The 24,244-nt window shown below is 45.2% G+C and overlaps 73 non-coding genes across 73 annotated transcripts; all 73 read left to right on the top strand.

The window, feature by feature from the left end:
- Positions 1-142: 142 nt before the first annotated feature.
- On the top strand, positions 143-213 carry trnag-ccc (transfer RNA glycine (anticodon CCC)). Its single transcript has one exon. It is a non-coding gene; the product is annotated as a tRNA-Gly (tRNA).
- Positions 214-387: 174 nt separating this feature from the next.
- Positions 388-458, top strand: trnag-gcc (transfer RNA glycine (anticodon GCC)). The gene has a single exon. It is a non-coding gene; the product is annotated as a tRNA-Gly (tRNA).
- Positions 459-718: 260 nt separating this feature from the next.
- On the top strand, positions 719-789 carry trnag-ccc (transfer RNA glycine (anticodon CCC)). Its single transcript has one exon. It is a non-coding gene; the product is annotated as a tRNA-Gly (tRNA).
- A 261-nt stretch (positions 790-1,050) lies between these two features.
- trnag-ccc (transfer RNA glycine (anticodon CCC)) lies at positions 1,051-1,121 on the top strand. Its single transcript has one exon. It is a non-coding gene; the product is annotated as a tRNA-Gly (tRNA).
- Positions 1,122-1,380: 259 nt separating this feature from the next.
- On the top strand, positions 1,381-1,451 carry trnag-ccc (transfer RNA glycine (anticodon CCC)). The gene has a single exon. It is a non-coding gene; the product is annotated as a tRNA-Gly (tRNA).
- Positions 1,452-1,625: 174 nt separating this feature from the next.
- On the top strand, positions 1,626-1,696 carry trnag-ccc (transfer RNA glycine (anticodon CCC)). The gene has a single exon. It is a non-coding gene; the product is annotated as a tRNA-Gly (tRNA).
- Positions 1,697-1,955: 259 nt separating this feature from the next.
- Positions 1,956-2,026, top strand: trnag-ccc (transfer RNA glycine (anticodon CCC)). The gene has a single exon. It is a non-coding gene; the product is annotated as a tRNA-Gly (tRNA).
- A 259-nt stretch (positions 2,027-2,285) lies between these two features.
- trnag-gcc (transfer RNA glycine (anticodon GCC)) lies at positions 2,286-2,356 on the top strand. Its single transcript has one exon. It is a non-coding gene; the product is annotated as a tRNA-Gly (tRNA).
- Positions 2,357-2,689: 333 nt separating this feature from the next.
- trnag-gcc (transfer RNA glycine (anticodon GCC)) lies at positions 2,690-2,760 on the top strand. Its single transcript has one exon. It is a non-coding gene; the product is annotated as a tRNA-Gly (tRNA).
- Positions 2,761-3,350: 590 nt separating this feature from the next.
- Positions 3,351-3,421, top strand: trnag-ccc (transfer RNA glycine (anticodon CCC)). The gene has a single exon. It is a non-coding gene; the product is annotated as a tRNA-Gly (tRNA).
- Positions 3,422-3,680: 259 nt separating this feature from the next.
- trnar-ccu (transfer RNA arginine (anticodon CCU)) lies at positions 3,681-3,751 on the top strand. Its single transcript has one exon. It is a non-coding gene; the product is annotated as a tRNA-Arg (tRNA).
- A 259-nt stretch (positions 3,752-4,010) lies between these two features.
- Positions 4,011-4,081, top strand: trnag-ccc (transfer RNA glycine (anticodon CCC)). Its single transcript has one exon. It is a non-coding gene; the product is annotated as a tRNA-Gly (tRNA).
- Positions 4,082-4,340: 259 nt separating this feature from the next.
- On the top strand, positions 4,341-4,411 carry trnag-gcc (transfer RNA glycine (anticodon GCC)). The gene has a single exon. It is a non-coding gene; the product is annotated as a tRNA-Gly (tRNA).
- Positions 4,412-4,585: 174 nt separating this feature from the next.
- On the top strand, positions 4,586-4,656 carry trnag-gcc (transfer RNA glycine (anticodon GCC)). The gene has a single exon. It is a non-coding gene; the product is annotated as a tRNA-Gly (tRNA).
- Positions 4,657-4,916: 260 nt separating this feature from the next.
- trnag-ccc (transfer RNA glycine (anticodon CCC)) lies at positions 4,917-4,987 on the top strand. The gene has a single exon. It is a non-coding gene; the product is annotated as a tRNA-Gly (tRNA).
- Positions 4,988-5,161: 174 nt separating this feature from the next.
- Positions 5,162-5,232, top strand: trnag-gcc (transfer RNA glycine (anticodon GCC)). Its single transcript has one exon. It is a non-coding gene; the product is annotated as a tRNA-Gly (tRNA).
- Positions 5,233-5,492: 260 nt separating this feature from the next.
- trnag-ccc (transfer RNA glycine (anticodon CCC)) lies at positions 5,493-5,563 on the top strand. Its single transcript has one exon. It is a non-coding gene; the product is annotated as a tRNA-Gly (tRNA).
- Positions 5,564-5,822: 259 nt separating this feature from the next.
- trnag-ccc (transfer RNA glycine (anticodon CCC)) lies at positions 5,823-5,893 on the top strand. Its single transcript has one exon. It is a non-coding gene; the product is annotated as a tRNA-Gly (tRNA).
- Positions 5,894-6,152: 259 nt separating this feature from the next.
- On the top strand, positions 6,153-6,223 carry trnag-gcc (transfer RNA glycine (anticodon GCC)). Its single transcript has one exon. It is a non-coding gene; the product is annotated as a tRNA-Gly (tRNA).
- Positions 6,224-6,484: 261 nt separating this feature from the next.
- Positions 6,485-6,555, top strand: trnag-ccc (transfer RNA glycine (anticodon CCC)). The gene has a single exon. It is a non-coding gene; the product is annotated as a tRNA-Gly (tRNA).
- A 259-nt stretch (positions 6,556-6,814) lies between these two features.
- trnag-ccc (transfer RNA glycine (anticodon CCC)) lies at positions 6,815-6,885 on the top strand. The gene has a single exon. It is a non-coding gene; the product is annotated as a tRNA-Gly (tRNA).
- A 259-nt stretch (positions 6,886-7,144) lies between these two features.
- Positions 7,145-7,215, top strand: trnag-gcc (transfer RNA glycine (anticodon GCC)). The gene has a single exon. It is a non-coding gene; the product is annotated as a tRNA-Gly (tRNA).
- A 261-nt stretch (positions 7,216-7,476) lies between these two features.
- Positions 7,477-7,547, top strand: trnag-ccc (transfer RNA glycine (anticodon CCC)). The gene has a single exon. It is a non-coding gene; the product is annotated as a tRNA-Gly (tRNA).
- Positions 7,548-7,806: 259 nt separating this feature from the next.
- On the top strand, positions 7,807-7,877 carry trnag-ccc (transfer RNA glycine (anticodon CCC)). Its single transcript has one exon. It is a non-coding gene; the product is annotated as a tRNA-Gly (tRNA).
- A 259-nt stretch (positions 7,878-8,136) lies between these two features.
- On the top strand, positions 8,137-8,207 carry trnag-ccc (transfer RNA glycine (anticodon CCC)). The gene has a single exon. It is a non-coding gene; the product is annotated as a tRNA-Gly (tRNA).
- A 259-nt stretch (positions 8,208-8,466) lies between these two features.
- Positions 8,467-8,537, top strand: trnag-gcc (transfer RNA glycine (anticodon GCC)). The gene has a single exon. It is a non-coding gene; the product is annotated as a tRNA-Gly (tRNA).
- Positions 8,538-8,798: 261 nt separating this feature from the next.
- On the top strand, positions 8,799-8,869 carry trnag-ccc (transfer RNA glycine (anticodon CCC)). Its single transcript has one exon. It is a non-coding gene; the product is annotated as a tRNA-Gly (tRNA).
- Positions 8,870-9,128: 259 nt separating this feature from the next.
- On the top strand, positions 9,129-9,199 carry trnag-gcc (transfer RNA glycine (anticodon GCC)). The gene has a single exon. It is a non-coding gene; the product is annotated as a tRNA-Gly (tRNA).
- Positions 9,200-9,460: 261 nt separating this feature from the next.
- trnag-ccc (transfer RNA glycine (anticodon CCC)) lies at positions 9,461-9,531 on the top strand. The gene has a single exon. It is a non-coding gene; the product is annotated as a tRNA-Gly (tRNA).
- A 253-nt stretch (positions 9,532-9,784) lies between these two features.
- On the top strand, positions 9,785-9,855 carry trnag-ccc (transfer RNA glycine (anticodon CCC)). The gene has a single exon. It is a non-coding gene; the product is annotated as a tRNA-Gly (tRNA).
- Positions 9,856-10,116: 261 nt separating this feature from the next.
- Positions 10,117-10,187, top strand: trnag-gcc (transfer RNA glycine (anticodon GCC)). The gene has a single exon. It is a non-coding gene; the product is annotated as a tRNA-Gly (tRNA).
- Positions 10,188-10,448: 261 nt separating this feature from the next.
- On the top strand, positions 10,449-10,519 carry trnag-ccc (transfer RNA glycine (anticodon CCC)). The gene has a single exon. It is a non-coding gene; the product is annotated as a tRNA-Gly (tRNA).
- Positions 10,520-10,778: 259 nt separating this feature from the next.
- On the top strand, positions 10,779-10,849 carry trnag-gcc (transfer RNA glycine (anticodon GCC)). The gene has a single exon. It is a non-coding gene; the product is annotated as a tRNA-Gly (tRNA).
- Positions 10,850-11,443: 594 nt separating this feature from the next.
- trnag-ccc (transfer RNA glycine (anticodon CCC)) lies at positions 11,444-11,514 on the top strand. The gene has a single exon. It is a non-coding gene; the product is annotated as a tRNA-Gly (tRNA).
- A 259-nt stretch (positions 11,515-11,773) lies between these two features.
- On the top strand, positions 11,774-11,844 carry trnag-gcc (transfer RNA glycine (anticodon GCC)). Its single transcript has one exon. It is a non-coding gene; the product is annotated as a tRNA-Gly (tRNA).
- A 503-nt stretch (positions 11,845-12,347) lies between these two features.
- On the top strand, positions 12,348-12,418 carry trnag-gcc (transfer RNA glycine (anticodon GCC)). The gene has a single exon. It is a non-coding gene; the product is annotated as a tRNA-Gly (tRNA).
- A 259-nt stretch (positions 12,419-12,677) lies between these two features.
- Positions 12,678-12,748, top strand: trnag-ccc (transfer RNA glycine (anticodon CCC)). Its single transcript has one exon. It is a non-coding gene; the product is annotated as a tRNA-Gly (tRNA).
- A 261-nt stretch (positions 12,749-13,009) lies between these two features.
- On the top strand, positions 13,010-13,080 carry trnag-gcc (transfer RNA glycine (anticodon GCC)). The gene has a single exon. It is a non-coding gene; the product is annotated as a tRNA-Gly (tRNA).
- A 261-nt stretch (positions 13,081-13,341) lies between these two features.
- Positions 13,342-13,412, top strand: trnag-ccc (transfer RNA glycine (anticodon CCC)). Its single transcript has one exon. It is a non-coding gene; the product is annotated as a tRNA-Gly (tRNA).
- Positions 13,413-13,671: 259 nt separating this feature from the next.
- On the top strand, positions 13,672-13,742 carry trnag-gcc (transfer RNA glycine (anticodon GCC)). The gene has a single exon. It is a non-coding gene; the product is annotated as a tRNA-Gly (tRNA).
- A 261-nt stretch (positions 13,743-14,003) lies between these two features.
- trnag-ccc (transfer RNA glycine (anticodon CCC)) lies at positions 14,004-14,074 on the top strand. The gene has a single exon. It is a non-coding gene; the product is annotated as a tRNA-Gly (tRNA).
- Positions 14,075-14,335: 261 nt separating this feature from the next.
- On the top strand, positions 14,336-14,406 carry trnag-ccc (transfer RNA glycine (anticodon CCC)). Its single transcript has one exon. It is a non-coding gene; the product is annotated as a tRNA-Gly (tRNA).
- A 174-nt stretch (positions 14,407-14,580) lies between these two features.
- trnag-gcc (transfer RNA glycine (anticodon GCC)) lies at positions 14,581-14,651 on the top strand. The gene has a single exon. It is a non-coding gene; the product is annotated as a tRNA-Gly (tRNA).
- Positions 14,652-14,911: 260 nt separating this feature from the next.
- trnag-ccc (transfer RNA glycine (anticodon CCC)) lies at positions 14,912-14,982 on the top strand. Its single transcript has one exon. It is a non-coding gene; the product is annotated as a tRNA-Gly (tRNA).
- A 259-nt stretch (positions 14,983-15,241) lies between these two features.
- Positions 15,242-15,312, top strand: trnag-gcc (transfer RNA glycine (anticodon GCC)). Its single transcript has one exon. It is a non-coding gene; the product is annotated as a tRNA-Gly (tRNA).
- Positions 15,313-15,486: 174 nt separating this feature from the next.
- Positions 15,487-15,557, top strand: trnag-gcc (transfer RNA glycine (anticodon GCC)). Its single transcript has one exon. It is a non-coding gene; the product is annotated as a tRNA-Gly (tRNA).
- Positions 15,558-16,149: 592 nt separating this feature from the next.
- Positions 16,150-16,220, top strand: trnag-ccc (transfer RNA glycine (anticodon CCC)). Its single transcript has one exon. It is a non-coding gene; the product is annotated as a tRNA-Gly (tRNA).
- Positions 16,221-16,433: 213 nt separating this feature from the next.
- Positions 16,434-16,504, top strand: trnag-ccc (transfer RNA glycine (anticodon CCC)). Its single transcript has one exon. It is a non-coding gene; the product is annotated as a tRNA-Gly (tRNA).
- Positions 16,505-16,763: 259 nt separating this feature from the next.
- trnag-gcc (transfer RNA glycine (anticodon GCC)) lies at positions 16,764-16,834 on the top strand. Its single transcript has one exon. It is a non-coding gene; the product is annotated as a tRNA-Gly (tRNA).
- Positions 16,835-17,008: 174 nt separating this feature from the next.
- On the top strand, positions 17,009-17,079 carry trnag-ccc (transfer RNA glycine (anticodon CCC)). The gene has a single exon. It is a non-coding gene; the product is annotated as a tRNA-Gly (tRNA).
- Positions 17,080-17,338: 259 nt separating this feature from the next.
- trnag-gcc (transfer RNA glycine (anticodon GCC)) lies at positions 17,339-17,409 on the top strand. Its single transcript has one exon. It is a non-coding gene; the product is annotated as a tRNA-Gly (tRNA).
- A 174-nt stretch (positions 17,410-17,583) lies between these two features.
- On the top strand, positions 17,584-17,654 carry trnag-ccc (transfer RNA glycine (anticodon CCC)). The gene has a single exon. It is a non-coding gene; the product is annotated as a tRNA-Gly (tRNA).
- Positions 17,655-17,828: 174 nt separating this feature from the next.
- Positions 17,829-17,899, top strand: trnag-ccc (transfer RNA glycine (anticodon CCC)). The gene has a single exon. It is a non-coding gene; the product is annotated as a tRNA-Gly (tRNA).
- A 259-nt stretch (positions 17,900-18,158) lies between these two features.
- trnag-gcc (transfer RNA glycine (anticodon GCC)) lies at positions 18,159-18,229 on the top strand. The gene has a single exon. It is a non-coding gene; the product is annotated as a tRNA-Gly (tRNA).
- Positions 18,230-18,403: 174 nt separating this feature from the next.
- On the top strand, positions 18,404-18,474 carry trnag-ccc (transfer RNA glycine (anticodon CCC)). The gene has a single exon. It is a non-coding gene; the product is annotated as a tRNA-Gly (tRNA).
- Positions 18,475-18,733: 259 nt separating this feature from the next.
- trnag-gcc (transfer RNA glycine (anticodon GCC)) lies at positions 18,734-18,804 on the top strand. Its single transcript has one exon. It is a non-coding gene; the product is annotated as a tRNA-Gly (tRNA).
- Positions 18,805-18,978: 174 nt separating this feature from the next.
- trnag-gcc (transfer RNA glycine (anticodon GCC)) lies at positions 18,979-19,049 on the top strand. The gene has a single exon. It is a non-coding gene; the product is annotated as a tRNA-Gly (tRNA).
- A 259-nt stretch (positions 19,050-19,308) lies between these two features.
- trnag-gcc (transfer RNA glycine (anticodon GCC)) lies at positions 19,309-19,379 on the top strand. The gene has a single exon. It is a non-coding gene; the product is annotated as a tRNA-Gly (tRNA).
- A 174-nt stretch (positions 19,380-19,553) lies between these two features.
- Positions 19,554-19,624, top strand: trnag-ccc (transfer RNA glycine (anticodon CCC)). The gene has a single exon. It is a non-coding gene; the product is annotated as a tRNA-Gly (tRNA).
- Positions 19,625-19,883: 259 nt separating this feature from the next.
- trnag-gcc (transfer RNA glycine (anticodon GCC)) lies at positions 19,884-19,954 on the top strand. The gene has a single exon. It is a non-coding gene; the product is annotated as a tRNA-Gly (tRNA).
- Positions 19,955-20,128: 174 nt separating this feature from the next.
- On the top strand, positions 20,129-20,199 carry trnag-ccc (transfer RNA glycine (anticodon CCC)). The gene has a single exon. It is a non-coding gene; the product is annotated as a tRNA-Gly (tRNA).
- Positions 20,200-20,373: 174 nt separating this feature from the next.
- Positions 20,374-20,444, top strand: trnag-ccc (transfer RNA glycine (anticodon CCC)). Its single transcript has one exon. It is a non-coding gene; the product is annotated as a tRNA-Gly (tRNA).
- Positions 20,445-20,947: 503 nt separating this feature from the next.
- On the top strand, positions 20,948-21,018 carry trnag-ccc (transfer RNA glycine (anticodon CCC)). Its single transcript has one exon. It is a non-coding gene; the product is annotated as a tRNA-Gly (tRNA).
- Positions 21,019-21,277: 259 nt separating this feature from the next.
- On the top strand, positions 21,278-21,348 carry trnag-gcc (transfer RNA glycine (anticodon GCC)). The gene has a single exon. It is a non-coding gene; the product is annotated as a tRNA-Gly (tRNA).
- Positions 21,349-21,522: 174 nt separating this feature from the next.
- trnag-ccc (transfer RNA glycine (anticodon CCC)) lies at positions 21,523-21,593 on the top strand. Its single transcript has one exon. It is a non-coding gene; the product is annotated as a tRNA-Gly (tRNA).
- A 259-nt stretch (positions 21,594-21,852) lies between these two features.
- On the top strand, positions 21,853-21,923 carry trnag-gcc (transfer RNA glycine (anticodon GCC)). The gene has a single exon. It is a non-coding gene; the product is annotated as a tRNA-Gly (tRNA).
- A 305-nt stretch (positions 21,924-22,228) lies between these two features.
- Positions 22,229-22,299, top strand: trnag-ccc (transfer RNA glycine (anticodon CCC)). Its single transcript has one exon. It is a non-coding gene; the product is annotated as a tRNA-Gly (tRNA).
- A 174-nt stretch (positions 22,300-22,473) lies between these two features.
- Positions 22,474-22,544, top strand: trnag-ccc (transfer RNA glycine (anticodon CCC)). Its single transcript has one exon. It is a non-coding gene; the product is annotated as a tRNA-Gly (tRNA).
- Positions 22,545-22,803: 259 nt separating this feature from the next.
- Positions 22,804-22,874, top strand: trnag-gcc (transfer RNA glycine (anticodon GCC)). Its single transcript has one exon. It is a non-coding gene; the product is annotated as a tRNA-Gly (tRNA).
- A 174-nt stretch (positions 22,875-23,048) lies between these two features.
- trnag-ccc (transfer RNA glycine (anticodon CCC)) lies at positions 23,049-23,119 on the top strand. Its single transcript has one exon. It is a non-coding gene; the product is annotated as a tRNA-Gly (tRNA).
- A 259-nt stretch (positions 23,120-23,378) lies between these two features.
- On the top strand, positions 23,379-23,449 carry trnag-gcc (transfer RNA glycine (anticodon GCC)). Its single transcript has one exon. It is a non-coding gene; the product is annotated as a tRNA-Gly (tRNA).
- Positions 23,450-23,837: 388 nt separating this feature from the next.
- Positions 23,838-23,908, top strand: trnag-ccc (transfer RNA glycine (anticodon CCC)). Its single transcript has one exon. It is a non-coding gene; the product is annotated as a tRNA-Gly (tRNA).
- A 174-nt stretch (positions 23,909-24,082) lies between these two features.
- trnag-ccc (transfer RNA glycine (anticodon CCC)) lies at positions 24,083-24,153 on the top strand. The gene has a single exon. It is a non-coding gene; the product is annotated as a tRNA-Gly (tRNA).
- Positions 24,154-24,244: the final 91 nt, after the last annotated feature.

The following is a 24,244-nucleotide window of genomic DNA, read 5'->3' on the forward strand; positions in this document are numbered from 1 at the left end:
CTTGTCAACCTTGTGCAGCCCCTTATTATGTGCCCCTCGAAAATGTGTTTTTACACCAGATCAATAAGTGTTCCTCGTCTCCCATTTCTTACCAGGGAGCATACCCTGACTCCGTTTGAGCATAGGTGTCACATCACCTAGAGCATTGGTGGTTCAGTGGTAGAATTCTCGCTTCCCACGCGGGAGACCCGGGTCCGATTCCCGGCCAATGCAGAAAATTAATTCTGGTGTGCTAGAGTTCTGTTTCTTTGAAACTTTGTTATGTCACTTCTGCCAATAGACAGTACTGATTGCAATTGTAAACTCAAGGGCAATAACAATCCATTAAAAATCTTACCAGGAGGCATACCCTCACTCCCTGTGAGCATAGGTGTCACATCACCTTGAGCATTGGTGGTTCAGTGGTAGAATTCTCGCCTGCCACGCGGGAGACCCGGGTCCGATTCCCGGCCAATGCAGAAGATGAATTCTGGTGTCTAGAGTTCTGTTTCTTTGAAACTTTGTTATGTCACTTCTGCCAATAGACAGTACTGATTGCAATTGTAAACTCAAGGGCAATAACAATCCATTAAAAATCTTGTCAACCTTGTGCAGCCCCATATTATGTGCCCCTCGAAAATGTGTTTTTATACCAGATCAATAAGTGTTCCTCGTCTCCCATCTCTTACCAGGAAGCATACCCTGACTCCCTGTGAGCATAGGTGTCACGTCACCTAGAGCAATGGTGGTTCAGTGGTAGAATTCTCGCTTCCCAAGCGGGAGATCCGGGTCAGATTCCCGGCCAATGCAGAAAATGAATTCTGGTGTGCTAGAGTTCTTTTTCTTTGAAACTTTGTTATGTCACTTCTGCCAATAGACAGTACTGATTGCAATTGTAAACTCAAGGGCAATAACAATCCATTAAAAATCTTGTCAACCTTGTGCAGCCCCTTATTATGTGCCCCTCGAAAATGTGTTTTTACACCAGATCAATAAGTGTTCCTCGTCTCCCATTTCTTACCAGGAAGCATACCCTGACTCCGTTTGAGCATAGGTGTCACATCACCTAGAGCATTGGTGGTTCAGTGGTAGAATTCTCGCTTCCCACGCGGGAGACCCGGGTCCGATTCCCGGCCAATGCAGAAAATTAATTCTGGTGTGCTAGAGTTCTGTTTCTTTGAAACTTTGTTATGTCACTTCTGCCAATAGACAGTACTGATTGCAATTGTAAACTCAAGGGCAATAACAATCCATTAAAAATCTTGTCAACCTTGTGCAGCCCCTTGTTATGTGCCCCTCGAAAATGTGTTTTTACTCAAGATCAATGTGTTCCTCGTCTCCCATCTATTACCAGGAGGCATACCCTCACTGCCTGTGAGCATAGGTGTCACGTCACCTTGAGCATTGGTGGTTCAGTGGTAGAATTCTCGCTTCCCAAGCGGGAGACCCGGGTCCGATTCCCGGCCAATGCAGAAAATTAATTCTGGTGTGCTAGAGTTCTGTTTCTTTGAAACTTGTTTATGTCACTTCTGCCAATAGACAGTACTGATTGCAATTGTAAACTCAAGGGCAATAACAATCCATTAAAAATCTTACCAGGAGCCATACCCTCACTGCCTGTGAGCATAGGTGTCACGTCACCTAGAGCATTGGTGGTTCAGTGGTAGAATTCTCGCTTCCCAAGCGGGAGATCCGGGTCAGATTCCCGGCCAATGCAGAAAATGAATTCTGGTGTGCTAGAGTTCTGTTTCTTTGAAACTTTGTTATGTCACTTCTGCCAATAGACAGTACTGATTGCAATTGTAAACTCAAGGGCAATAACAATCCATTAAAAATCTTGTCAACCTTGTGCAGCCCCTTGTTATGTGCCCCTCGAAAATGTGTTTTTACTCAAGATCAATGTGTTCCTCGTCTCCCATCTCTTACCAGGAAGCATACCCTGACTCCCTTTGAGCATAGGTGTCACATCACCTAGAGCATTGATGGTTCAGTGGTAGAATTCTCGCTTCCCAAGCGGGAGACCCGGGTCCGATTCCCGGCCAATGCAGAAAATGAATTCTGGTGTGCTAGAGTTCTGTTTCTTTGAAACTTTGTTATGTCACTTCTGCCAATAGACAGTACTGATTGCAATTGTAAACTCAAGGGCAATAACAATCCATTAAAAATCTTGTCAACCTTGTGCAGCCCCTTGTTATGTGCCCCTCGAAAATGTGTTTTTACTCAAGATCAATGTGTTCCTCGTCTCCCATCTATTACCAGGAGGCATACACTCACTGCCTGTGAGCATAGGTGTCACGTCACCTTGAGCATTGGTGGTTCAGTGGTAGAATTCTCGCCTGCCACGCGGGAGACCCGGGTCCGATTCCCGGCCAATGCAGAAAATGAATTCTGGTGTGCTAGAGTTCTGTTTCTTTGAAACTTTGTTATGTCACTTCTGCCAATAGACAGTACTGATTGCAATTGTAAACTCAAGGGCAATAACAATCCATTAAAAATCTTACCAGGAGGCACCCGGGTCCGATTCCCGGCCAATGCAGAAGATGAATTCTGGTGTGCTAGAGTTCTGTTTCTTTGAAACTTTGTTATGTCACTTCTGCCAATAGACAGTACTGATTGCAATTGTAAACTCAAGGGCAATAACAATCCATTAAAAATCTTACCAGGAGGCATACCCTCACTCCCTGTGAGCATAGGTGTCACATCACCTTGAGCATTGGTGGTTCAGTGGTAGAATTCTCGCCTGCCACGCGGGAGACCCGGGTCCGATTCCCGGCCAATGCAGAAGATGAATTCTGGTGTCTAGAGTTCTGTTTCTTTGAAACTTTGTTATGTCACTTCTGCCAATAGACAGTACTGATTGCAATTGTAAACTCAAGGGCAATAACAATCCATTAAAAATCTTGTCAACCTTGTGCAGCCCCATATTATGTGCCCCTCGAAAATGTGTTTTTACACCAGATCAATAAGTGTTCCTCGTCTCCCATCTCTTACCAGGAAGCATACCCTGACTCCCTGTGAGCATAGGTGTCACGTCACCTAGAGCATTGGTTGTTCAGTGGTAGAATTCTCGCTTCCCAAGCGGGAGATTCGGGTCAGATTCCCGGCCAATGCAGAAAATGAATTCTGGTGTGCTAGAGTTCTGTTTCTTTGAAACTTTGTTATGTCACTTCTGCCAATAGACAGTACTGATTGCAATTGTAAACTCAAGGGCAATAACAATCCATTAAAAATCTTGTCAACCTTGTGCAGCCCCTTGTTATGTGCCCCTCGAAAATGTGTTTTTACTCAAGATCAATGTGTTCCTCGTCTCCCATCTCTTACCAGGAAGCATACCCTGACTCCCTTTGAGCATAGGTGTCACATCACCTAGAGCATTGATGGTTCAGTGGTAGAATTCTCGCTTCCCAAGCGGGAGACTCGGGTCCGATTCCCGGCCAATGCAGAAAATGAATTCTGGTGTGCTAGAGTTCTGTTTCTTTGAAACTTTGTTATGTCACTTCTGCCAATAGACAGTACTGATTGCAATTGTAAACTCAAGGGCAATAACAATCCATTAAAAATCTTGTCAACCTTGTGCAGCCCCTTGTTATGTGCCCCTCGAAAATGTGTTTTTACTCAAGATCAATGTGTTCCTCGTCTCCCATCTCTTACCAGGAAGCATACCCTGACTCCCTTTGAGCATAGGTGTCACATCACCTAGAGCATTGATGGTTCAGTGGTAGAATTCTCGCTTCCTAAGCGGGAGACCCGGGTCCGATTCCCGGCCAATGCAGAAAATGAATTCTGGTGTGCTAGAGTTCTGTTTCTTTGAAACTTTGTTATGTCACTTCTGCCAATAGACAGTACTGAGTACAATTGTAAACTCAAGGGCATTAACAATCCATTAAAAATCTTGTCAACCTTGTGCAGCCCCTTGTTATGTGCCCCTCGAAAATGTGTTTTTACTCAAGATCAATGTGTTCCTCGTCTCCCATCTCTTACCAGGAAGCATACCCTGACTCCCTTTGAGCATAGGTGTCACATCACCTAGAGCATTGATGGTTCAGTGGTAGAATTCTCGCTTCCCAAGCGGGAGACCCGGGTCCGATTCCCGGCCAATGCAGAAAATGAATTCTGGTGTGCTAGAGTTTTGTTTCTTTGAAACTTTGTTATGTCACTTCTGCCAATAGACAGTACTGATTACAATTGTAAACTCAAGGGCATTAACAATCCATTAAAAATCTTGTCAACCTTGTGCAGCCCCTTGTTATGTGCCCCTCGAAAATGTGTTTTTACTCAAGATCAATGTGTTCCTCGTCTCCCATCTCTTACCAGGAGGCATACCCTCACTGCCTGTGAGCATAGGTGTCACGTCACCTTGAGCATTGGTGGTTCAGTGGTAGAATTCTCGCCTGCCGCGCGGGAGACCCGGGTCCGATTCCCGGCCAATGCAGAAAATTAATTCTGGTGTGCTAGAGTTCTGTTTCTTTGAAACTTTGTTATGTCACTTCTGCCAATAGACAGTACTGATTGCAATTGTAAACTCAAGGGCAATAACAATCCATTAAAAATCTTACCAGGAGGCATACCCTCACTCCCTGTGAGCATAGGTGTCACATCACCTTGAGCATTGGTGGTTCAGTGGTAGAATTCTCGCCTGCCACGCGGGAGACCCGGGTCCGATTCCCGGCCAATGCAGAAGATGAATTCTGGTGTCTAGAGTTCTGTTTCTTTGAAACTTTCTTATGTCACTTCTGCCAATAGACAGTACTGATTGCAATTGTAAACTCAAGGGCAATAACAATCCATTAAAAATCTTGTCAACCTTGTGCAGCCCCATATTATGTGCCCCTCGAAAATGTGTTTTTACACCAGATCAATAAGTGTTCCTCGTCTCCCATCTCTTACCAGGAAGCATACCCTGACTCCGTTTGAGCATAGGTGTCACATCACCTAGAGCATTGGTGGTTCAGTGGTAGAATTCTCGCTTCCCACGCGGGAGACCCGGGTCCGATTCCCGGCCAATGCAGAAAATTAATTCTGGTGTGCTAGAGTTCTGTTTCTTTGAAACTTTGTTATGTCACTTCTGCCAATAGACAGTACTGATTGCAATTGTAAACTCAAGGGCAATAACAATCCATTAAAAATCTTACCAGGAGCCATACCCTCACTGACTGTGAGCATAGGTGTAACATCACCTTGAGCATTGGTGGTTCAGTGGTAGAATTCTCGCCTGCCACGCGGGAGACCCGGGTCCGATTCCCGGCCAATGCAGAAGATGAATTCTGGTGTCTAGAGTTCTGTTTCTTTGAAACTTTGTTATGTCACTTCTGCCAATAGACAGTACTGATTGCAATTGTAAACTCAAGGGCAATAACAATCCATTAAAAATCTTGTCAACCTTGTGCAGCCCCATATTATGTGCCCCTCGAAAATGTGTTTTTACACCAGATCAATAAGTGTTCCTCGTCTCCCATCTCTTACCAGGAAGCATACCCTGACTCCCTGTGAGCATAGGTGTCACGTCACCTAGAGCATTGGTGGTTCAGTGGTAGAATTCTCGCTTCCCAAGCGGGAGATTCGGGTCAGATTCCCGGCCAATGCAGAAAATGAATTCTGGTGTGCTAGAGTTCTGTTTCTTTGAAACTTTGTTATGTCACTTCTGCCAATAGACAGTACTGATTGCAATTGTAAACTCAAGGGCAATAACAATCCATTAAAAATCTTGTCAACCTTGTGCAGCCCCTTGTTATGTGCCCCTCGAAAATGTGTTTTTACTCAAGATCAATGTGTTCCTCGTCTCCCATCTCTTACCAGGAAGCATACCCTGACTCCCTTTGAGCATAGGTGTCACATCACCTAGAGCATTGATGGTTCAGTGGTAGAATTCTCGCTTCCCAAGCGGGAGACCCGGGTCCGATTCCCGGCCAATGCAGAAAATGAATTCTGGTGTGCTAGAGTTCTGTTTCTTTGAAACTTTGTTATGTCACTTCTGCCAATAGACAGTACTGATTGCAATTGTAAACTCAAGGGCAATAACAATCCATTAAAAATCTTGTCAACCTTGTGCAGCCCCTTGTTATGTGCCCCTCGAAAATGTGTTTTTACTCAAGATCAATGTGTTCCTCGTCTCCCATCTCTTACCAGGAGGCATACCCTCACTCCCTGTGAGCATAGGTGTCACGTCACCTTGAGCATTGGTGGTTCAGTGGTAGAATTCTCGCCTGCCACGCGTGAGTTCCGGGTCCGATTCCCGGCCAATGCAGAAAATGAATTCTGGTGTGCTAGAGTTCTGTTTCTTTGAAACTTTGTTATGTCACTTCTGCCAATAGACAGTACTGATTGCAATTGTAAACTCAAGGGCAATAACAATCCATTAAAGATCTTGTCAACCTTGTGCAGCCCCATATTATGTGCCCCTCGAAAATGTGTTTTTACACCAGATCAATAAGTGTTCCTCGTCTCCCATTTCTTACCAGGAAGCATACCCTGACTCCCTTTGAGCATAGGTGTCACATCACCTAGAGCATTGGTGGTTCAGTGGTAGAATTCTCGCTTCCCACGCGGGAGACCCGGGTCCGATTCCCGGCCAATGCAGAAAATTAATTCTGGTGTGCTAGAGTTCTGTTTCTTTGAAACTTTGTTATGTTACTTCTGCCAATAGACAGTACTGATTGCAATTGTAAACTCAAGGGCAATAACAATCCATTAAAAATCTTGTCAACCTTGTGCAGCCCCTTGTTATGTGCCCCTCGAAAATGTGTTTTTACTCAAGATCAATGTGTTCCTCGTCTCCCATCTATTACCAGGAAGCATACCCTGACTCCCTTTGAGCATAGGTGTCACATCACCTAGAGCATTGGTGGTTCAGTGGTAGAATTCTCGCTTCCCAAGCGGGAGACCCGGGTCCGATTCCCGGCCAATGCAGAAAATTAATTCTGGTGTGCTAGAGTTCTGTTTCTTTGAAACTTTGTTATGTCACTTCTGCCAATAGACAGTACTGATTGCAATTTTAAACTCAAGGGCAATAACAATCCATTAAAAATCTTGTCAACTTTGTGCAGCCCCTTATTATGTGCCCCTCGAAAATGTGTTTTTACTCAAGATCAATGTGTTCCTCGTCTCCCATCTCTTACCAGGAGGCATACCCTCACTCCCTGTGAGCATAGGTGTCACGTCACCTTGAGCATTGGTGGTTCAGTGGTAGAATTCTCGCCTGCCACGCGTGAGTTCCGGGTCCGATTCCCGGCCAATGCAGAAAATGAATTCTGGTGTGCTAGAGTTCTGTTTCTTTGAAACTTTGTTATGTCACTTCTGCCAATAGACAGTACTGATTGCAATTGTAAACTCAAGGGCAATAACAATCCATTAAAGATCTTGTCAACCTTGTGCAGCCCCATATTATGTGCCCCTCGAAAATGTGTTTTTACACCAGATCAATAAGTGTTCCTCGTCTCCCATTTCTTACCAGGAAGCATACCCTCACTGCCTGTGAGCATAGGTGTCACGTCACCTAGAGCATTGGTGGTTCAGTGGTAGAATTCTCGCTTCCCAAGCGGGAGATCCGGGTCAGATTCCCGGCCAATGCAGAAAATGAATTCTGGTGTGCTAGAGTTCTGTTTCTTTGAAACTTTGTTATGTCACTTCTGCCAATAGACAGTACTGATTGCAATTGTAAACTCAAGGGCAATAACAATCCATTAAAAATCTTGTCAACCTTGTGCAGCCCCTTGTTATGTGCCCCTCGAAAATGTGTTTATACTCAAGATCAATGTGTTCCTCGTCTCCCATCTCTTACCAGGAAGCATACCCTGACTCCCTTTGAGCATAGGTGTCACATCACCTAGAGCATTGATGGTTCAGTGGTAGAATTCTCGCTTCCCAAGCGGGAGACCCGGGTCCGATTCCCGGCCAATGCAGAAAATGAATTCTGGTGTGCTAGAGTTCTGTTTCTTTGAAACTTTGTTATGTCACTTCTGCCAATAGACAGTACTGATTGCAATTGTAAACTCAAGGGCAATAACAATCCATTAAAAATCTTGTCAACCTTGTGCAGCCCCTTGTTATGTGCCCCTCGAAAATGTGTTTTTACTCAAGATCAATGTGTTCCTCGTCTCCCATCTCTTACCAGGAAGCATACCCTGACTCCCTTTGAGCATAGGTGTCACATCACCTAGAGCATTGATGGTTCAGTGGTAGAATTCTCGCTTCCCAAGCGGGAGACCCGGGTCCGATTCCCGGCCAATGCAGAAAATGAATTCTGGTGTGCTAGAGTTCTGTTTCTTTGAAACTTTGTTATGTCACTTCTGCCAATAGACAGTACTGATTGCAATTGTAAACTCAAGGGCATTAACAATCCATTAAAAATCTTGTCAACCTTGTGCAGCCCCTTGTTATGTGCCCCTCGAAAATGTGTTTTTACTCAAGATCAATGTGTTCCTGGTCTCCCATCTCTTACCAGGAGGCATACACTCACTCCCTGTGAGCATAGGTCTCACTTAACCGTGAGCATTGGTGGTTCAGTGGTAGAATTCTCGCCTGCCACGCGGGGGACCCGGGTCCGATTCCCGGCCAATGCAGAAAATGAATTCTGGTGTGCTAGAGTTCTGTTTCTTTGAAACTTTGTTATGTCACTTCTGCCAATAGACAGTACTGATTGCAATTGTAAACTCAAGGGCAATAACAATCCATTAAAAATCTTGTCAACCTTGTGCAGCCCCTTATTATGTGCCCCTCGAAAATGTGTTTTTACACCAGATCAATAAGTGTTCCTCGTCTCCCATTTCTTACCAGGAAGCATACCCTGACTCCGTTTGAGCATAGGTGTCACATCACCTAGAGCATTGGTGGTTCAGTGGTAGAATTCTCGCTTCCCACGCGGGAGACCCGGGTCCGATTCCCGGCCAATGCAGAAAATTAATTCTGGTGTGCTAGAGTTCTGTTTCTTTGAAACTTTGTTATGTCACTTCTGCCAATAGACAGTACTGATTGCAATTGTAAACTCAAGGGCAATAACAATCCATTAAAAATCTTGTCAACCTTGTGCAGCCCCTTGTTATGTGCCCCTCGAAAATGTGTTTTTACTCAAGATCAATGTGTTCCTCGTCTCCCATCTCTTACCAGGAGGCATACCCTCACTGCATGTGAGCATAGGAGTCACGTCACCTTGAGCATTGGTGGTTCAGTGGTAGAATTCTCGCCTGCCACGCGGGAGACCCGGGTCCGATTCCCGGCCAATGCAGAAAATGAATTCTGGTGTGCTAGAGTTCTGTTTCTTTGAAACTTTGTTATGTCACTTCTGCCAATAGACAGTACTGATTGCAATTGTAAACTCAAGGGCAATAACAATCCATTAAAAATCTTGTCAACCTTGTGCAGCCCCTTATTATGTGCCCCTCGAAAATGTGTTTTTACACCAGATCAATAAGTGTTCCTCGTCTCCCATTTCTTACCAGGAAGCATACCCTGACTCCCTTTGAGCATAGGTGTCACATCACCTAGAGCATTGGTGGTTCAGTGGTAGAATTCTCGCTTCCCACGCGGGAGACCCGGGTCCGATTCCCGGCCAATGCAGAAAATTACTGTGCTAGAGTTCTGTTTCTTTGAAACTTTGTTATGTCACTTCTGCCAATAGACAGTACTGATTGCAATTGTAAACTCAAGGGCAATAACAATCCATTAAAAATCTTGTCAACCTTGTGCAGCCCCTTGTTATGTGCCCCTCGAAAATGTGTTTTTACTCAAGATCAATGTGTTCCTCGTCTCCCATCTCTTACCAGGAAGCATACCCTGACTCTCTTTGAGCATAGGTGTCACATCACCTAGAGCATTGGTGGTTCAGTGGTAGAATGCTCGCTTCCCAAGCGGGAGACCGGGGTCCGATTCCCGGCCAATGCAGAAAATGAATTCTGGTGTGCTAGAGTTCTGTTTCTTTGAAACTTTGTTATGTCACTTCTGCCAATAGACAGTACTGATTGCAATTGTAAACTCAAGGGCAATAACAATCCATTAAAAATCTTGTCAACCTTGTGCAGCCCCTTATTATGTGCCCCTCGAAAATGTGTTTTTACACCAGATCAATAAGTGTTCCTCGTCTCCCATCTCTTACCAGGAAGCATACCCTGACTCCCTTTGAGCATAGGTGTCACGTCACCTTGAGCATTGGTGGTTCAGTGGTAGAATTCTCGCCTGCCATGCGGGAGACCCGGGTCCGATTCCCGGCCAATGCAGAAAATGAATTCTGGTGTGCTAGAGTTCTGTTTCTTTGAAACTTTGTTATGTCACTTCTGCCAATAGACAGGACTGATTGCAATTGTAAACTCAAGGGCAATAACAATCCATAAAAAATCTTGTCAACCTTGTGCAGCCCCTTATTATGTGCCCCTCGAAAATGGGTTTTTACACCAGATCAATAAGTGTTCCTCGTCTCCCATCTCTTACCAGGAAGCATACCCTGACTCCCTTTGAGCATAGGTGTCACATCACCTAGAGCATTGGTGGTTCAGTGGTAGAATTCTCGCTTCCCAAGCGGGAGACCCGGGTCCGATTCCCGGCCAATGCAGAAAATGAATTCTGGTGTGCTAGAGTTCTGTTTCTTTGAAACTTTGTTATGTCACTTCTGCCAATAGACAGTACTGATTGCAATTGTAAACTCAAGGGCATTAACAATCCATTAAAAATCTTGTCAACCTTGTGCAGCCCCTTGTTATGTGCCCCTCGAAAATGTATTTTTACTCAAGATCAATGTGTTCCTCGTCTCCCATCTCTTACCAGGAGGCATACCCTCAATGCCTGTGAGCATAGGTGTCACGTCAACTTGAGCATTGGTGGTTCAGTGGTAGAATTCTCGCCTGCCACGCGGGAGACCCGGGTCCGATTCCCGGCCAATGCAGAAAATGAATTCTGGTGTGCTAGAGTTCTGTTTCTTTGAAAATTTGTTATGTCACTTCTGCCAATAGACAGTACTGATTGCAATTGTAAACTCAAGGGCAATAACAATCCATTAAAAATCTTGTCAACCTTGTGCAGCCCCATATTATGTGCCCCTCGAAAATGTGTTTTTACACCAGATCAATAAGTGTTCCTCGTCTCCCATCTCTTACCAGGAAGCATACCCTGACTCCCTTTGAGCATAGGTGTCACATCACCTAGAGCATTGGTGGTTCAGTGGTAGAATTCTCGCTTCCCAAGCGGGAGACCCGGGTCCGATTCCCGGCCAAACTTAGAAAATGAATTCTGCTGTGCTAGAGTTCTGTTTCTTTGAAACTTTGTTATGTCACTTCTGCCAATAGACAGTACTGATTGCAATTGTAAACTCAAGGGCAATAACAATCCATTAAAAATCTTGTCAACCTTGTGCAGCCCCATATTATGTGCCCCTCGAAAATGTGTTTTTACACCAGATCAATAAGTGTTCCTCGTCTCCCATCTCTTACCAGGAAGCATACCCTGACTCCCTTTGAGCATAGGTGTCACATCACCTAGAGCATTGGTGGTTCAGTGGTAGAATTCTCGCTTCCCAAGCGGGAGACCCGGGTCCGATTCCCGGCCAATGCAGGAAATGAATTCTGGTGTGCTAGAGTTCTGTTTCTTTGAAACTTTGTTATGTCACTTCTGCCAATAGACAGTACTGATTGCAATTGTAAACTCAAGGGCATTAACAATCCATTAAAAATCTTGTCAACCTTGTGCAGCCCCTTGTTATGTGCCCCTCGAAAATGTGTTTTTACTCAAGATCAATGTGTTCCTCGTCTCCCATCTCTTACCAGGAGGCATACCCTCACTACCTGTGAGCATAGGTGTCACGTCACCTTGAGCATTGGTGGTTCAGTGGTAGAATTCTCGCCTGCCATGCGGGAGACCCGGGTCCGATTCCCGGCCAATGAAGAAAATTAATTCTGGTGTGCTAGAGTTCTGATTCTTTGAAACTTTGTTATGTCACTTCTGCCAATAGACAGTACTGATTGCAATTGTAAACTCAAGGGCAATAACAATCCATTAAAAATCTTACCAGGAGGCATACCCTCACTCCCTGTGAGCATAGGTGTCACGTCACCTTGAGCATTGGTGGTTCAGTGGTAGAATGCTCGCTCCCAAGCGGGAGACCGGGGTCTGATTCCCGGCCAATGCAGAAAATGAAATCTGGTGTGCTAGAGTTCTGTTTCTTTGAAACTTTGTTATGTCACTTCTGCCAATAGACAGTACTGATTGCAATTGTAAACTCAAGGGCAATAACAATCCATTAAAAATCTTGTCAACCTTGTGCAGCCCCTTGTTATGTGCCCCTCGAAAATGTGTTTTTACTCAAGATCAATGTGTTCCTCGTCTCCCATCTCTTACCAGGAGGCATACCCTCACTGCATGTGAGCATAGGAGTCACGTCACCTTGAGCATTGGTGGTTCAGTGGTAGAATTCTCGCCTGCCACGCGGGAGACCCGGGTCCGATTCCCGGCCAATGCAGAAAATGAATTCTGGTGTGCTAGAGTTCTGTTTCTTTGAAACTTTGTTATGTCACTTCTGCCAATAGACAGTACTGATTGCAATTGTAAACTCAAGGGCAATAACAATCCATTAAAAATCTTGTCAACCTTGTGCAGCCCCTTGTTATGTGCCCCTCGAAAATGTGTTTTTACTCAAGATCAATGTGTTCCTCGTCTCCCATCTCTTACCAGGAAGCATACCCTGACTCTCTTTGAGCATAGGTGTCACATCACCTAGAGCATTGGTGGTTCAGTGGTAGAATGCTCGCTTCCCAAGCGGGAGACCGGGGTCCGATTCCCGGCCAATGCAGAAAATGAATTCTGGTGTGCTAGAGTTCTGTTTCTTTGAAACTTTGTTATGTCACTTCTGCCAATAGACAGTACTGATTGCAATTGTAAACTCAAGGGCAATAACAATCCATTAAAAATCTTGTCAACCTTGTGCAGCCCCTTATTATGTGCCCCTCGAAAATGTGTTTTTACACCAGATCAATAAGTGTTCCTCGTCTCCCATCTCTTACCAGGAAGCATACCCTGACTCCCTTTGAGCATAGGTGTCACGTCACCTTGAGCATTGGTGGTTCAGTGGTAGAATTCTCGCCTGCCATGCGGGAGACCCGGGTCCGATTCCCGGCCAATGCAGAAAATGAATTCTGGTGTGCTAGAGTTCTGTTTCTTTGAAACTTTGTTATGTCACTTCTGCCAATAGACAGGACTGATTGCAATTGTAAACTCAAGGGCAATAACAATCCATAAAAAATCTTGTCAACCTTGTGCAGCCCCTTATTATGTGCCCCTCGAAAATGGGTTTTTACACCAGATCAATAAGTGTTCCTCGTCTCCCATCTCTTACCAGGAAGCATACCCTGACTCCCTTTGAGCATAGGTGTCACATCACCTAGAGCATTGGTGGTTCAGTGGTAGAATTCTCGCTTCCCAAGCGGGAGACCGGGGTCCGATTCCCGGCCAATGCAGAAAATGAATTCTGGTGTGCTAGAGTTCTGTTTCTTTGAAACTTTGTTATGTCACTTCTGCCAATAGACAGTACTGATTGCAATTGTAAACTCAAGGGCAATAACAATCCATTAAAAATCTTGTCAACCTTGTGCAGCCCCTTGTTATGTGCCCCTCGAAAATGTGTTTTTACTCAAGATCAATGTGTTCCTCGTCTCCCATCTCTTACCAGGAGGCATACCCTCACTGCATAAGAGCATAGGAGTCACGTCACCTTGAGCATTGGTGGTTCAGTGGTAGAATTCTCGCCTGCCACGCGGGAGACCCGGGTCCGATTCCCGGCCAATGCAGAAAATGAATTCTGGTGTGCTAGAGTTCTGTTTCTTTGAAACTTTGTTATGTCACTTCTGCCAATAGACAGTACTGATTGCAATTGTAAACTCAAGGGCAATAACAATCCATTAAAAATCTTGTCAACCTTGTGCAGCCCCTTATTATGTGCCCCTCGAAAATGTGTTTTTACACCAGATCAATAAGTGTTCCTCGTCTCCCATTTCTTACCAGGAAGCATACCCTGACTCCCTTTGAGCATAGGTGTCACATCACCTAGAGCATTGGTGGTTCAGTGGTAGAATTCTCGCTTCCCAAGCGGGAGACCCGGGTCCGATTCCCGGCCAATGCAGAAAATGAATTCTGCTGTGCTAGAGTTCTGTTTCTTTGAAACTTTGTTATGTCACTTCTGCCAATAGACAGTACTGATTGCAATTGTAAACTCAAGGGCAATAACAATCCATTAAAAATCTTGTCAACCTTGTGCAGCCCCATATTATGTGCCCCTCGAAAATGTGTTTTTACACCAGATCAATAAGTGTTCCTCGTCTCCCATCTCTTACCAGGAAGCATACCCTGACTCCCTTTGAGCATAGGTGTCACATCACCTAGAGCATTGGTGGTTCAGTGGTAGAATTCTCGCTTCCCACGCGGGAGACCCGGGTCCGATTCCCGGCCAATGCAGAAAATTAATTCTGGTGTGCTAGAGTTCTGTTTCTTTGAAACTTTGTTATGTCACTTCTGCCAATAGACAGTACTGATTGCAATTGTAAACTCAAGGGCAATAACAATCCATTAAAAATCTTACCAGGAGGCATACCCTCACTCCCTGTGAGCATAGGTGTCACATCACCTTGAGCATTGGTGGTTCAGTGGTAGAATTCTCGCCTGCCACGCGGGAGACCCGGGTCCGATTCCCGGCCAATGCAGAAGATGAATTCTGGTGTCTAGAGTTCTGTTTCTTTGAAACTTTGTTATGTCACTTCTGCCAATAGACAGTACTGATTGCAATTGTAAACTCAAGGGCAATAACAATCCATTAAAAATCTTGTCAACCTTGTGCAGCCCCTTGTTATGTGCCCCTCGAAAATGTGTTTTTACACCAGATCAATAAGTGTTCCTCGTCTCCCATCTCTTACCAGGAAGCATACCCTGACTCCCTGTGAGCATAGGTGTCACGTCACCTAGAGCAATGGTGGTTCAGTGGTAGAATTCTCGCTTCCCAAGCGGGAGATCCGGGTCAGATTCCCGGCCAATGCAGAAAATGAATTCTGGTGTGCTAGAGTTCTGTTTCTTTGAAACTTTGTTATGTCACTTCTGCCAATAGACAGTACTGATTGCAATTGTAAACTCAAGGGCAATAACAATCCATTAAAAATCTTGTCAACCTTGTGCAGCCCCTTGTTATGTGCCCCTCGAAAATGTGTTTTTACTCAAGATCAATGTGTTCCTCGTCTCCCATCTCTTACCAGGAGGCATACACTCACTACCTGTGAGCATAGGTCTCACTTCACCGTGAGCATTGGTGGTTCAGTGGTAGAATTCTCGCCTGCCACGCGGGAGACCCGGGTCCGATTCCCGGCCAATGCAGAAAATGAATTCTGCTGTGCTAGAGTTCTGTTTCTTTGAAACTTTGTTATGTCACTTCTGCCAATAGACAGTACTGATTGCAATTGTAAACTCAAGGGCAATAACAATCCATTAAAAATCTTACCAGGAGGCATACCCTCACTCCCTGTGAGCATAGGTGTCACATCACCTTGAGCATTGGTGGTTCAGTGGTAGAATTCTCGCCTGCCACGCGGGAGACCCGGGTCCGATTCCCGGCCAATGCAGAAGATGAATTCTGGTGTCTAGAGTTCTGTTTCTTTGAAACTTTGTTATGTCACTTCTGCCAATAGACAGTACTGATTGCAATTGTAAACTCAAGGGCAATAACAATCCATTAAAAATCTTGTCAACCTTGTGCAGCCCCATATTATGTGCCCCTCGAAAATGTGTTTTTACACCAGATCAATAAGTGTTCCTCGTCTCCCATCTCTTACCAGGAAGCATACCCTGACTCCCTGTGAGCATAGGTGTCACGTCACCTAGAGCATTGGTTGTTCAGTGGTAGAATTCTCGCTTCCCAAGCGGGAGATTCGGGTCAGATTCCCGGCCAATGCAGAAAATGAATTCTGGTGTGCTAGAGTTCTGTTTCTTTGAAACTTTGTTATGTCACTTCTGCCAATAGACAGTACTGATTGCAATTGTAAACTCAAGGGCAATAACAATCCATTAAAAATCTTGTCAACCTTGTGCAGCCCCTTATTATGTGCCCCTCGAAAATGTGTTTTTACACCAGATCAATAAGTGTTCCTCGTCTCCCATCTCTTACCAGCAAGCATACCCTGACACCCTTTGAGCATAGGTGTCACATCACCTAGAGCATTGGTGGTTCAGTGGTAGAATTCTCGCTTCCCACGCGGGAGACCCGGGTCCGATTCCCGGCCAATGCAGAAAATGAATTGCATTGGTGCAATTGGTACTGATTGCAATTGTAAACTCAAGGGCAATAACAATCCATTAAAAATCTTGTCAACCTTGTGCAGCCCCTTATTATGTGCCCCTCGAAAATGTGTTTTTACACCAGATCTTTGTTCCTCGTCTCCCATTTCTTACCAGGAAGCATACCCTGACTCCCTTTGAGCATAGGTGTCACATCACCTAGAGCATTGGTGGTTCAGTGGTAGAATTCTCGCTTCCCACGCGGGAGACCCGGGTCCGATTCCCGGCCAATGCAGAAAATTAATTCTGGTGTGCTAGAGTTCTGTTTCTTTGAAACTTTGTTATGTCACTTCTGCCAATACACTGTACTGATTGCAATTGTAAACTCAAGGGCAATAACAATCCATTAAAAATCTTGTCAACCTTGTGCAGCCCCTTGTTATGTGCCCCTCGAAAATGTGTTTTTACTCAAGATCAATGTGTTCCTCGTCTCCCATCTATTACCAGGAGGCATACACTCACTGCCTGTGAGCATAGGTGTCACGTCACCTTGAGCATTGGTGGTTCAGTGGTAGAATTCTCGCCTGCCACGCGGGAGACCCGGGTCCGATTCCCGGCCAATGCAGAAAATTAATTCTGGTGTGCTAGAGTTCTGTTTCTTTGAAACTTTGTTATGTCACTTCTGCCAATAGACAGTACTGATTGCAATTGTAAACTCAAGGGCAATAACAATCCATTAAAAATCTTACCAGGAGGCATACCCTCACTCCCTGTGAGCATAGGTGTCACGTCACCTAGAGCATTGGTGGTTCAGTGGTAGAATTCTCGCTTCCCACGCGGGAGACCCGGGTCCGATTCCCGGCCAATGCAGAAAATTAATTCTGGTGTGCTAGAGTTCTGTTTCTTTGAAACTTTGTTATGTCACTTCTGCCAATAGACAGTACTGATTGCAATTGTAAACTCAAGGGCAATAACAATCCATTAAAAATCTTGTCAACCTTGTGCAGCCCCTTGTTATGTGCCCCTCGAAAATGTGTTTTTACTCAAGATCAATGTGTTCCTCGTCTCCCATCTATTACCAGGAGGCATACCCTCACTGCCTGTGAGCATAGGTGTCACGTCACCTTGAGCATTGGTGGTTCAGTGGTAGAATTCTCGCCTGCCACGCGGGAGACCCGGGTCCGATTCCCGGCCAATGCAGAAAATGAATTCTGGTGTGCTAGAGCTCTGTTTCTTTGAAACTTTGTTATGTCACTTCTGCCAATAGACAGTACTGATTGCAATTGTAAACTCAAGGGCAATAACAATCCATTAAAAATCTTACCAGGAGGCATACCCTCACTCCCTGTGAGCATAGGTGTCACGTCACCTAGAGCATTGGTGGTTCAGTGGTAGAATTCTCGCTTCCCACGCGGGAGACCCGGGTCCGATTCCCGGCCAATGCAGAAAATTAATTCTGGTGTGCTAGAGTTCTGTTTCTTTGAAACTTTGTTATGTCACTTCTGCCAATAGACAGTACTGATTGCAATTGTAAACTCAAGGGCAATAACAATCCATTAAAAATCTTACCAGGAGGCATACCCTCACTCCCTGTGAGCATAGGTGTCACGTCACCTAGAGCATTGGTGGTTCAGTGGTAGAATTCTCGCTTCCCACGCGGGAGACCCGGGTCCGATTCCCGGCCAATGCAGAAAATTAATTCTGGTGTGCTAGAGTTCTGTTTCTTTGAAACTTTGTTATGTCACTTCTGCCAATAGACAGTACTGATTGCAATTGTAAACTCAAGGGCAATAACAATCCATTAAAAATCTTGTCAACCTTGTGCAGCCCCTTGTTATGTGCCCCTCGAAAATGTGTTTTTACTCAAGATCAATGTGTTCCTCGTCTCCCATCTATTACCAGGAGGCATACCCTCACTGCCTGTGAGCATAGGTGTCACGTCACCTTGAGCATTGGTGGTTCAGTGGTAGAATTCTCGCCTGCCACGCGGGAGACCCGGGTCCGATTCCCGGCCAATGCAGAAAATGAATTCTGGTGTGCTAGAGCTCTGTTTCTTTGAAACTTTGTTATGTCACTTCTGCCAATAGACAGTACTGATTGCAATTGTAAACTCAAGGGCAATAACAATCCATTAAAAATCTTACCAGGAGGCATACCCTCACTCCCTGTGAGCATAGGTGTCACGTCACCTAGAGCATTGGTGGTTCAGTGGTAGAATTCTCGCTTCCCACGCGGGAGACCCGGGTCCGATTCCCGGCCAATGCAGAAAATTAATTCTGGTGTGCTAGAGTTCTGTTTCTTTGAAACTTTGTTATGTCACTTCTGCCAATAGACAGTACTGATTGCAATTGTAAACTCAAGGGCAATAACAATCCATTAAAAATCTTGTCAACCTTGTGCAGTCCCTTGTTATGTGCCCCTCGAAAACGTGTTTTTACTCAAGATCAATGTGTTCCTCGTCTCCCATCTATTACCAGGAGGCATACCCTCACTGCCTGTGAGCATAGGTGTCACGTCACCTTGAGCATTGGTGGTTCAGTGGTAGAATTCTCGCCTGCCACGCGGGAGACCCGGGTCCGATTCCCGGCCAATGCAGAAAATGAATTCTGGTGTGCTAGAGCTCTGTTTCTTTGAAACTTTGTTATGTCACTTCTGCCAATAGACAGTACTGATTGCAATTGTAAACTCAAGGGCAATAACAATCCATTAAAAATCTTACCAGGAGGCATACCCTCACTCCCTGTGAGCATAGGTGGTACGTCACCTTGAGCATTGGTGGTTCAGTGGTAGAATTCTCGCCTGCCACGCGGGAGACCCGGGTCCGATTCCCGGCCAATGCAGAAAATTAATTCTGGTGTGCTAGAGTTCTGTTTCTTTGAAACTTTGTTATGTCACTTCTGCCAATAGACAGTACTGATTGCAATTGTAAACTCAAGGGCAATAACAATCCATTAAAAATCTTGTCAACCTTGTGCAGCCCCTTGTTATGTGCCCCTCGAAAATGTGTTTTTACTCAAGATCAATGTGTTCCTCGTCTCCCATCTATTACCAGGAGGCATACCCTCACTGCCTGTGAGCATAGGTGTCACGTCACCTTGAGCATTGGTGGTTCAGTGGTAGAATTCTCGCCTGCCACGCGGGAGACCCGGGTCCGATTCCCGGCCAATGCAGAAAATTAATTCTGGTGTGCTAGAGTTCTGTTTCTTTGAAACTTTGTTATGTCACTTCTGCCAATAGACAGTACTGATTGCAATTGTAAACTCAAGGGCAATAACAATCCATTAAAAATCTTACCAGGAGGCATACCCTCACTCCCTGTGAGCATAGGTGTCACGTCACCTAGAGCATTGGTGGTTCAGTGGTAGAATTCTCGCTTCCCACGCGGGAGACCCGGGTCCGATTCCCGGCCAATGCAGAAAATTAATTCTGGTGTGCTAGAGTTCTGTTTCTTTGAAACTTTGTTATGTCACTTCTGCCAATAGACAGTACTGATTGCAATTGTAAACTCAAGGGCAATAACAATCCATTAAAAATCTTGTCAACCTTGTGCAGCCCCTTGTTATGTGCCCCTCGAAAATGTGTTTTTACTCAAGATCAATGTGTTCCTCGTCTCCCATCTATTACCAGGAGGCATACCCTCACTGCCTGTGAGCATAGGTGTCACGTCACCTTGAGCATTGGTGGTTCAGTGGTAGAATTCTCGCCTGCCACGCGGGAGACCCGGGTCCGATTCCCGGCCAATGCAGAAAATTAATTCTGGTGTGCTAGAGTTCTGTTTCTTTGAAACTTTGTTATGTCACTTCTGCCAATAGACAGTACTGATTGCAATTGTAAACTCAAGGGCAATAACAATCCATTAAAAATCTTACCAGGAGGCATACCCTCACTCCCTGTGAGCATAGGTGTCACGTCACCTAGAGCATTGGTGGTTCAGTGGTAGAATTCTCGCTTCCCACGCGGGAGACCCGGGTCCGATTCCCGGCCAATGCAGAAAATTAATTCTGGTGTGCTAGAGTTCTGTTTCTTTGAAACTTTGTTATGTCACTTCTGCCAATAGACAGTACTGATTGCAATTGTAAACTCAAGGGCAATAACAATCCATTAAAAATCTTACCAGGAGGCATACCCTCACTCCCTGTGAGCATAGGTGTCACGTCACCTAGAGCATTGGTGGTTCAGTGGTAGAATTCTCGCTTCCCACGCGGGAGACCCGGGTCCGATTCCCGGCCAATGCAGAAAATTAATTCTGGTGTGCTAGAGTTCTGTTTCTTTGAAACTTTGTTATGTCACTTCTGCCAATAGACAGTACTGATTGCAATTGTAAACTCAAGGGCAATAACAATCCATTAAAAATCTTGTCAACCTTGTGCAGCCCCTTGTTATGTGCCCCTCGAAAATGTGTTTTTACTCAAGATCAATGTGTTCCTCGTCTCCCATCTATTACCAGGAGGCATACCCTCACTGCCTGTGAGCATAGGTGTCACGTCACCTTGAGCATTGGTGGTTCAGTGGTAGAATTCTCGCCTGCACGCGGGAGACCCGGGTCCGATTCCCGGCCAATGCAGAAAATTAATTCTGGTGTGCTAGAGTTCTGTTTCTTTGAAACTTTGTTATGTCACTTCTGCCAATAGACAGTACTGATTGCAATTGTAAACTCAAGGGCAATAACAATCCATTAAAAATCTTACCAGGAGGCATACCCTCACTCCCTGTGAGCATAGGTGTCACGTCACCTAGAGCATTGGTGGTTCAGTGGTAGAATTCTCGCTTCCCACGCGGGAGACCCGGGTCCGATTCCCGGCCAATGCAGAAAATTAATTCTGGTGTGCTAGAGTTCTGTTTCTTTGAAACTTTGTTATGTCACTTCTGCCAATAGACAGTACTGATTGCAATTGTAAACTCAAGGGCAATAACAATCCATTAAAAATCTTGTCAACCTTGTGCAGCCCCTTGTTATGTGCCCCTCGAAAATGTGTTTTTACTCAAGATCAATGTGTTCCTCGTCTCCCATCTATTACCAGGAGGCATACCCTCACTGCCTGTGAGCATAGGTGTCACGTCACCTTGAGCATTGGTGGTTCAGTGGTAGAATTCTCGCCTGCCACGCGGGAGACCCGGGTCCGATTCCCGGCCAATGCAGAAAATTAATTCTGGTGTGCTAGAGTTCTGTTTCTTTGAAACTTTGTTATGTCACTTCTGCCAATAGACAGTACTGATTGCAATTGTAAACTCAAGGGCAATAACAATCCATTAAAAATCTTACCAGGAGGCATACCCTCACTCCCTGTGAGCATAGGTGTCACGTCACCTAGAGCATTGGTGGTTCAGTGGTAGAATTCTCGCTTCCCACGCGGGAGACCCGGGTCCGATTCCCGGCCAATGCAGAAAATTAATTCTGGTGTGCTAGAGTTCTGTTTCTTTGAAACTTTGTTATGTCACTTCTGCCAATAGACAGTACTGATTGCAATTGTAAACTCAAGGGCAATAACAATCCATTAAAAATCTTGTCAACCTTGTGCAGCCCCTTGTTATGTGCCCCTCGAAAATGTGTTTTTACTCAAGATCAATGTGTTCCTCGTCTCCCATCTATTACCAGGAGGCATACCCTCACTGCCTGTGAGCATAGGTGTCACGTCACCTTGAGCATTGGTGGTTCAGTGGTAGAATTCTCGCCTGCCACGCGTGAGACCCGGGTCCGATTCCCGGCCAATGCAGAAAATGAATTCTGGTGTGCTAGAGTTCTGTTTCTTTGAAACTTTGTTATGTCACTTCTGCCAATAGACAGTACTGATTGCAATTGTAAACTCAAGGGCAATAACAATCCATTAAAAATCTTACCAGGAGGCATACCCTCACTCCCTGTGCTAGAGTTCTGTTTCTTTGAAACTTTGTTATGTCACTTCTGCCAATAGACAGTACTGATTGCAATTGTAAACTCAAGGGCAATAACAATCCATTAAAAATCTTACCAGGAGGCATACGCTCACTCCCTGTGAGCATAGGTGTCACGTCACCTAGAGCATTGGTGGTTCAGTGGTAGAATTCTCGCTTCCCACGCGGGAGACCCGGGTCCGATTCCCGGCCAATGCAGAAAATTAATTCTGGTGTGCTAGAGTTCTGTTTCTTTGAAACTTTGTTATGTCACTTCTGCCAATAGACAGTACTGATTGCAATTGTAAACTCAAGGGCAATAACAATCCATTAAAAATCTTACCAGGAGGCATACCCTCACTCCCTGTGAGCATAGGTGTCACGTCACCTAGAGCATTGGTGGTTCAGTGGTAGAATTCTCGCTTCCCACGCGGGAGACCCGGGTCCGATTCCCGGCCAATGCAGAAAATTAATTCTGGTGTGCTAGAGTTCTGTTTCTTTGAAACTTTGTTATGTCACTTCTGCCAATAGACAGTACTGATTGCAATTGTAAACTCAAGGGCAATAACAATCCATTAAAAATCTTGTCAACCTTGTGCAGCCCCTTGTTATGTGCCCCTCGAAAATGTGTTTTTACTCAAGATCAATGTGTTCCTCGTCTCCCATCTATTACCAGGAGGCATACCCTCACTGCCTGTGAGCATAGGTGTCACGTCACCTTGAGCATTGGTGGTTCAGTGGTAGAATTCTCGCCTGCCACGCGGGAGACCCGGGTCCGATTCCCGGCCAATGCAGAAAATTAATTCTGGTGTGCTAGAGTTCTGTTTCTTTGAAACTTTGTTATGTCACTTCTGCCAATAGACAGTACTGATTGCAATTGTAAACTCAAGGGCAATAACAATCCATTAAAAATCTTACCAGGAGGCATACCCTCACTCCCTGTGAGCATAGGTGTCACGTCACCTAGAGCATTGGTGGTTCAGTGGTAGAATTCTCGCTTCCCACGCGGGAGACCCGGGTCCGATTCCCGGCCAATGCAGAAAATTAATTCTGGTGTGCTAGAGTTCTGTTTCTTTGAAACTTTGTTATGTCACTTCTGCCAATAGACAGTACTGATTGCAATTGTAAACTCAAGGGCAATAACAATCCATTAAAAATCTTGTCAACCTTGTGCAGCCCCTTGTTATGTGCCCCTCGAAAATGTGTTTTTACTCAAGATCAATGTGTTCCTCGTCTCCCATCTATTACCAGGAGGCATACCCTCACTGCCTGTGAGCATAGGTGTCACGTCACCTTGAGCATTGGTGGTTCAGTGGTAGAATTCTCGCCTGCCACGCGGGAGACCCGGGTCCGATTCCCGGCCAATGCAGAAAATGAATTCTGGTGTGCTAGAGTTCTGTTTCTTTGAAACTTTGTTATGTCACTTCTGCCAATAGACAGTACTGATTGCAATTGTAAACTCAAGGGCAATAACAATCCATTAAAAATCTTACCAGGAGGCATACCCTCACTCCCTGTGCTAGAGTTCTGTTTCTTTGAAACTTTGTTATGTCACTTCTGCCAATAGACAGTACTGATTGCAATTGTAAACTCAAGGGCAATAACAATCCATTAAAAATCTTGTCAACCTTGTGCAGCCCCTTATTATGTGCCCCTCGAAAATGTGTTTTTACACCAGATCTTTGTTCCTCGTCTCCCATTTCTTACCAGGAAGCATACCCTGACTCCCTTTGAGCATAGGTGTCACATCACCTAGAGCATTGGTGGTTCAGTGGTAGAATTCTCGCTTCCCACGCGGGAGACCCGGGTCCGATTCCCGGCCAATGCAGAAAATTAATTCTGGTGTGCTAGAGTTCTGTTTCTTTGAAACTTTGTTATGTCACTTCTGCCAATAGACAGTACTGATTGCAATTGTAAACTCAAGGGCAATAACAATCCATTAAAAATCTTACCAGGAGGCATACCCTCACTCCCTGTGAGCATAGGTGTCACGTCACCTAGAGCATTGGTGGTTCAGTGGTAGAATTCTCGCTTCCCACGCGGGAGACCCGGGTCCGATTGCCGGCCAATGCAGAAAATTAATTCTGGTGTGCTAGAGTTCTGTTTCTTTGAAACTTTGTTATGTCACTTCTGCCAATAGACAGTACTGATTGCAATTGTAAAC

This window comes from Siphateles boraxobius, unplaced genomic scaffold, assembly GCF_051911475.1.
Source record: "Siphateles boraxobius isolate OS27281-9 unplaced genomic scaffold, OSU_SipBor_1 100, whole genome shotgun sequence".
In the NCBI taxonomy this organism is placed as follows: Eukaryota; Metazoa; Chordata; class Actinopteri; order Cypriniformes; family Leuciscidae; genus Siphateles; species Siphateles boraxobius.